Source organism: Silene latifolia, chromosome 9 (genome assembly GCF_048544455.1).
Source record: "Silene latifolia isolate original U9 population chromosome 9, ASM4854445v1, whole genome shotgun sequence".
Classification (NCBI taxonomy): domain Eukaryota; kingdom Viridiplantae; phylum Streptophyta; class Magnoliopsida; order Caryophyllales; family Caryophyllaceae; genus Silene; species Silene latifolia.
The window spans coordinates 193,376,701-193,384,053 of NC_133534.1; the positions used below are offsets into that span (position 1 = coordinate 193,376,701).

The following is a 7,353-nucleotide window of genomic DNA, read 5'->3' on the forward strand; positions in this document are numbered from 1 at the left end:
GGCTCGTTAGCACCCCTAGGCGCCCCATCACCGACGACGGTTGACATTCCTTTATTAAAACAAATACAGATCTGGCGATTATTGGTTGTTGAAGGAGTCAAGGTGGTTGATGGTGGGGCTGGTGGAGAAAGGGTGATCGATGTCGCCGCGTTTTTACTTTTTTTTGGTGAGGTTTTTTTCATATCGATTTTTTTTTGAGTGGTGGTGGTGGTTATTGTTAATGTTGTTGTTGTTGTTACTGTCGGCGGTTGGTGGTGGACTGGTGGTTGTTGTTAGTGTGGCCAGTGGTGATCGAAGATGATGGTGGTGGGTAAAAGTGGGGGCTTTTTGGGATGATTTTGAAGATGATTGAAGAAGATGATGATTTATGGGTGATGATAATTGGTGGTTTGATATTTAGATATTAATGTTAGTTAATTGTATAAAATAAGGATTTTATGTATTATTAGTGTATTAATAAAAAAAATATAGGCTCATTAGTGAGAGGACTAACGGAGTGATGACGAAAGTTTGGTGAAGGGCATTCTGGGAATGAAAAAGGTAAACACAGGGGTACCATATGTAGAAACTTAAAATGAAGGGTACCATGTGTAATCTGCCAAAGTTCGAAGGTACCATGGAAAATATCCGTAAAAAAAATACAAAATAAAGGTGTCAGATCTAGAAAATCTGACTAAATTATCCTTTGTTTCGTCATTGTTCTTCACGAAATAACAAAAACAACGCAATCAATTCCGATGCAAATAAAAAATAAAAAAGAATCTCAAATCTGGAAAATTTCTATACAAAACATCTAAACATCCATTACATTACACTCAAAACAAACCATATATACATTACACTCATAAACTCGAAAACAAACCATGGCTATACGACAATTTCCTATTATACAAAAGAAAATGCATATCTGAAACAATCAAGGGAAACCAAAAAATATGGCATCAATAAATTTACATTTACTAAAAAAAACAAATTTTCGAGCTTCTCTTTCCTCGTCCAACACCGCACTTCCTTTTCCTCTAGTTTCTTCTTTGTTTCCATGTTCGTCTTCCTCATTTTGCACCAACTACCACAATAATTTTTGAAGTAAAATCAATTTCAATTCAAGATTTAAATAAAAATTGATATAAATGTTAATTTAAAACCAAAATACTCTGAAATTAATAAATCTGAAAAATTAAATTTATAAGGTAAATAGAACAATACCTTTAATTAGATGAAAGATGGCGAGATTATGATGAATATTAGTCAAACAGAGTAATTAAACTTGAGATTGGATAAAAGAGATAAGTTGGGATTTTTTTTTTGGTTAGCAGGTAAAAAAACAAGATGAAAATTTTAATATAATGATAAAAACAAACTGATGAAGAATAAGGAAAAAAGTTTGGTGTGCTTTGTTTGTTAAAAAAAGATTGAAGGAAAAAGTTAAAGAAAGAATGAGGTAGAGGGAGGTGTATTTGCGTGTGATAAATGAAAAGAAGTGAGGGACTGGGGTAGGTGGTATCTAATGTTTGACCTGTGACCACACAAAATGGCGACTGAAATTCTACAGTCGCCAATTTAGCGACCGAATTCAGTCGCTATTTCTCATAATCAGTCGCCATATTTAATTAATGTATGAAAAAGTTCAGTCGCCAATTTGGCGACTGGATTTAATTTCAGTCGCGAAATCGGCGACTATTTTACTCAGTCGCTTTTTATAGTCGCCCGAAACCAGATTTCTTGTAGTGGAAACACTCCAATAGCTTGGAGTATTCTCATTAAATAACTTTAAAAAATATTTGTCTTCATAAATCAAATTATTTATATTGTTTAAACAATACGTAATTGTCTTGTATTATATATCGTAATTTGTGCAAGAATTTGTTATACATTTATATTCAAGCATTGACATTCGATTTTATGCATAAAAATAAACATCAAAATCCTAAGAAAATATAGAATTATCCCGCTCATTGCACGAGTGACAAAACTAGTTACAAGTTCATAACCAATCATTTTTGTGAGTTTGTACCAGTTTATTTTTTTAGGAAACACCCGAAGGTTTACTTTAATAATAATAAATCTAATTGTACAACATCATCTGCAACCAGAGGAAGAGGATCCGATCACACACATCTACCAATAACCCTAGGAACGACATGCGCTAAAGCATGCACAACACAATTATTAGTTCTACTAGTAAAAGACCAAAGAATAGAAATAAACGAATTACAAAGAGACCAAATATCATGTAAAATTTGTTGGAAAATGATTCCCCCTGCTTCTTCGACTTCAAACCTTCCACAACTTTAAGAAATCACTCTCCAACACAACATTTGAGTGACCATTTCGCCCCGCTTCCGTTGGACCGTCGAACACCGCAACTGCTTCCGCTATTAAAGGATCCTACACCTGCTCCCTAGCTCTAGAAACACCCCACAAAACCCGACCATGACTGTCTCTACACACCGCTCCTAACCCCACTCCCATCTCTTTAACTCCGGCATCAACATTGATTTTAACGTAGCCTTCCAGGGCCTTCGACCAGCCCCACCTTCCCTCTACGCCTCCTCAGCCACGCCATCCCGCCTCCTCACTCCTCTCACCAGCCCTCCCCTTCAGTCTCCTCCACCACATCACCAACTCGTTGTATAACCTTCCTCAGATCAGCCACTCACGACTCAAAAATGACCTTGTTTCGATGCTCCCATAGTGCCCAACACCCTATCATAAACTTCCCATGCTCCATAATCCCCATCTCCTTCCACCGTACTTCAATCCAATCCCTCACACTCCCACCCTTCCCTTCCGCTTCCTCACTATCAAGACCCAAGACTAGTAACCCAACAATTTTTAAACAAATGAAAACTCGACTCAGCATATAAATTACAGAAAGGGCATAAAGAAAACTCACCTCCAACTTGAGAGGCTATATTCGCTCTTGTCGCAAAGCTTTATTGCACAGTTGCCGGGAAAAGAGCTTCACTCGGGGCCAAATTGGAACTTTTCATAATCTATTCCAAAGCCAATTCTCCCTGTCCCAGTTAGACGTCTCTCCCACATAAAATGCCTCACCATTAAGCCGTTTATATGCTGATTTGACAGAATAAATCCCATCCGTCCGCATCCCAAAACCACAAGTTAGGCGACTTGACCGAACTGAGCCTAATATTAGCAATTCTCTCCCGTTCAAACGGGAGAAAAACATTAGAGACCATGCTGAATTTCCAGCCATTCTCCTTGTCCAACAGCTCGAAAACCAACATATTTTCAGAACCATGCGGGGAAGGCGATACAACACAACCCGTCTGAGTCCCCGGAACCCAACCATCCCCAATATAATGTTTTAACCCACACTTAAGCACCGCCTTAGCTTCAAAAATACCCCTCCAAGTATAACTCGGATTCGTACCAAGAGGAGCAGCGAGAAAACCACAATTAAGTAAATATTTCGCTTTCATAACTTGAGCCCATAAACTATCCGGGTCAATAGTAAGACGTCAAGCTTGTTTTCCGAGTAAGGCAAGATTAAACAATTTAAAGTCTCTAAACCCCAGCCCGCCCCTACTCTTTGGATAACATTATTTTCGTTAACAAACCCACGACATTCCTCTCCGCCCCTCCTCATGACTCCACCAGAACTGAGATACCATCAATCTAAGCTCATCGCAAAAGTTCGCGGGAATTTTAAACACACTCATAACATAGGTAGAGAGTGAATTCACCACCGCCTTTATAAGAACCTCCTTACCCGCTTTAGACAAGATTTTTCCACACCATCCATGAAGCCTTTTGCAGAGCTTATCACGCAAAATATCGGTGATAACTATTTTTGACCGACCTTCCAGTGTAGGGAGCCCTAAGTATCGGTCCTGTTCTTCCACTTCAACATCCCTAAAAAACTCACAATATCTCACCCCTTCTGCCACCTGGAACTCCTTTGCTAAACGAAACCGTCGTCTTTTCTAAGCTGACCAACTGCTTGGACGTTTTTTCATATTTCCTCAAAATATCCCGAACCTCAATCGCCTCCTCCATCGTAGCTTTCACGAAAACAATGTTGTCATCCGTAAATAATAAATGTGAAATTGGGGAGCATCACTCGAAACCCGAATGCCATGTATCACACCACACTCCACAGCCCGTCTCATCAAATTTGACAAAGCCTCCGCACAAAGGATAAACAAATACGGCGATAGCGGATTAGCGTGTCGCAGCCCACTAGACGGTCTAAACTCATCAGATGGTGTCCCATTAATCAGCATAGAAAAAGACATCGAAGAAATACACTCCATAAATCGAGTCACGCATCCAATATGATCAAAACCCATCATCAGCAAACCTCGCTCCAAAAACACCATTCCACCCTATCATAAGTTTTGGCCATATCTAATTTAATCGCCACGTGACCCTCAAACTGCCTCGCGTTTTTCATATGGTGGAAAACCTCGAAAACAATTAAATATTATCTGAAATCGCTCTACCCGGAGTGAACGCACTCTGGTTTTCTGACACAATTTCCCCGAGAAACAACTTCAGCTTATTCGCTAAGAATTTCGAGACCAGATTGTACACCAAGTTACAGAGACTAATAGGCCTAAAATCCCGGATCTTGTCAGGAGCCTTTTTCTTAGGTATTAGAACAATGTTAGTCTTACTAAACTCCGTCAGCGCTCGATTTCCATGCAATATGCCAAAACACTGTACTCACTACATCCGATCCGATAATACTCCAATAAGTCTGGTAGAAAAGGCCATTCATCTCATCGGGGCCCGAAGTGTAACACCCCCATACACCGAGGTGCCTTACCAAGTACACCTAGTGCATGAGATTGCTACCATATCGGTTACCCGAGGCATAGTAATCAAAAGTGACCATCAAAAACGTATTTAGGTAATTAAGTTTAAAGGTGCGCACATAAAAACCAACTCAAAAGTAAAGGTACAACTGTATCAAACCAAAATCCAACTAAAACAAAAGTGTTATGATAAAACAGCGGAAGACTACGACTCTGACTTGTGGTGACTCCATTCCTAGCTAGATCCCGCGTATATCCAAGATATACCTGCTAATCAACTGCTCACCATCACCGAGTGGATCACCACAGTTTTCAAAACAATTAAACGGGGTCATTTACTACATGAACAATATAAGACAATACAACAGACAGTTATACAACCACAATCTTCCAACTCCGTCACATCACCAAACATATGACTACACACTAAAGTGTGTAGCTTGTTGGGGTGACTGTCCTCCATAATAGTGCGTCTACATATTAAATCTCGTACAAGGAATATCGGAGATTTATTTTATATATTTGTCAGTTGATTAACGTAAATCGGTAACGCTCGTCTGACTAGAGTTTGACGTTACTATCATAAGACGACGGTGATTAACAGATCCCTTTAGGTCACACCTATAGGATGACGCCCAAATGGAAAAAAACTAATTATTTGTATAAAGATACAAATATAATTAGTACCTTGTACATATTGACTTAAGATAAGTCATGTGAATATTATTTGTTGACGAGTTACGAACTCGGGCCAAATGGATTTATTTCAACTATGTGATAATTGATTAATAAATATAAGGGATGTAGTAATTAATAGTTAATTACTAATATTTGTAATGTGTGTATATTTTGAGACGGAGGTAATTATTTAATAGTTACAAGAGGTTGTAATATTATCTAATTATTTATTATAAGACACATTTTATATTGATAAAATGGTAAAATATCACTTGATAGTTAAGTGTACATTAATATTTAATTAGTGTTATTTAAATGTTAAATAATTAATTAAATTAATAATTAATTATATAATATAATTAATATATGTCTTTTAACCATTTGTGGAACAAATGTCGAAAATCAAAATAGACTGAAAGTAGACAATTGTACCGTCCAATATGGGATTTGAGTCACCCATGTGACTTAGGCACCAACCCACTACTAATTGTACTTGAATTGTTTACATTTTTTCGCCTATAAATAGGCTACTATTACACATGATAAAAGGGTGATTTTCACCTACTCCATAAACTTGGTTGGTTTTACTAGTGAAGAAAATAAGGTTTTTCTTCATCATCTTCATCACATAAACTTGATCAATTTGTTGATCAAAGCCTCATCAAATATTCACAAAAAAATATTATACAAAAAGTTAATATTATTAAAGTGATAATATAATGTAATAAACAAGGTTACTTATAAAAATACCTACTTGATATTTTGATATTAAAATTAGTTTTATCACAAAATATGGTCTTGCATGTATATAATTTGGTCATATGATGATTTGGGTCGAAAATTTGGTTTATGTAAATTTTTATGACATATTATAACATTTTGCTAGATAAAATGGCATAAAATTGTGTAAATATGCATTAATTTTAATGAAGAGTTAATTTAATTATGTTGCATGTTAATTTTGTTCATATTTATTTATAAATAACCACTTGCATGTTCTACTTATGAGAAATAGAAATTTTAAATTAATGTGATTAATTTAGGTAGTTTATTTATTTTTATTTGATAAAAATAGGTAAATAATGGTTCTTTTACAAATAAATATTTATTTAATTTTTGGGATCGAAATTTTTTAATTTTAGATTCTGGAAATTGTTCCAAAATGTAAAATGTTTTATTTTGAAGTCGTTTCAATTTTTATGATTTAATTTAAAATTAAATCGTAAAAATTGCCGTTTTACCGAGAAAATTGTAAAATTGTTTTAAATAAATTTTAAAACCAAATTTTTTCACATGCATGTCATTTTGGTGAAAGAACAGAATGTACAAAACTTTAAAATTTAATTTTCCATAAATGTTTTAATTAAATGGAATTTTTCCATAATAATTATGAATTTTCAAGATAATAAGTTGGAATAATGATTTTGATCATAGACCAGATTAGTATGATAAGTAAAATTTAAAATTATTTTAAGAATTAATTTTGGATTTTTAATGGTAAAAATTCCGTCAAAGCAAGCTCAATTGATCACTGTTGGTAAGTTAGACGATTTGGCATGACATTTTACATAATACAATTTTCTTATTCATATGGATGAATGTTTTTAATTATTTCAATTGTGTAATTTTACTTAATATGGCCATAGGTAGAAGTTGGTATTTCGCGTAATGTAAGAGAATATCGACTTGTTTTGTAATTAATTGCGATTTCGTATCGCTCAATTTGTAATTAATTAATAGTTTTTATTTTTATTATAAATTGTATAATAGGATTTTTCTATGTAATTTAATTATTAGTAGTTAAATGGAGCATCTAAAGACGGAGTTTCTTAAAGACGGTGAATTTCGGAAAGGCGTTCCAAAATCCTAAAGACGGAGGCCAAATTTTTATGAA

At 35.2% G+C, this 7,353-nt stretch overlaps 1 long non-coding RNA gene across 1 annotated transcript; it reads right to left on the minus strand.

Moving 5' to 3' along the window:
• Positions 1–768: 768 nt before the first annotated feature.
• Positions 769–1,412, minus strand: LOC141598429 (uncharacterized). The gene is made up of 2 exons (XR_012523503.1): positions 1,207–1,412; positions 769–1,066 (listed from the first exon to the last, which is right to left on the minus strand). It is a non-coding gene; the product is annotated as an uncharacterized LOC141598429 (long non-coding RNA).
• Positions 1,413–7,353: the final 5,941 nt, after the last annotated feature.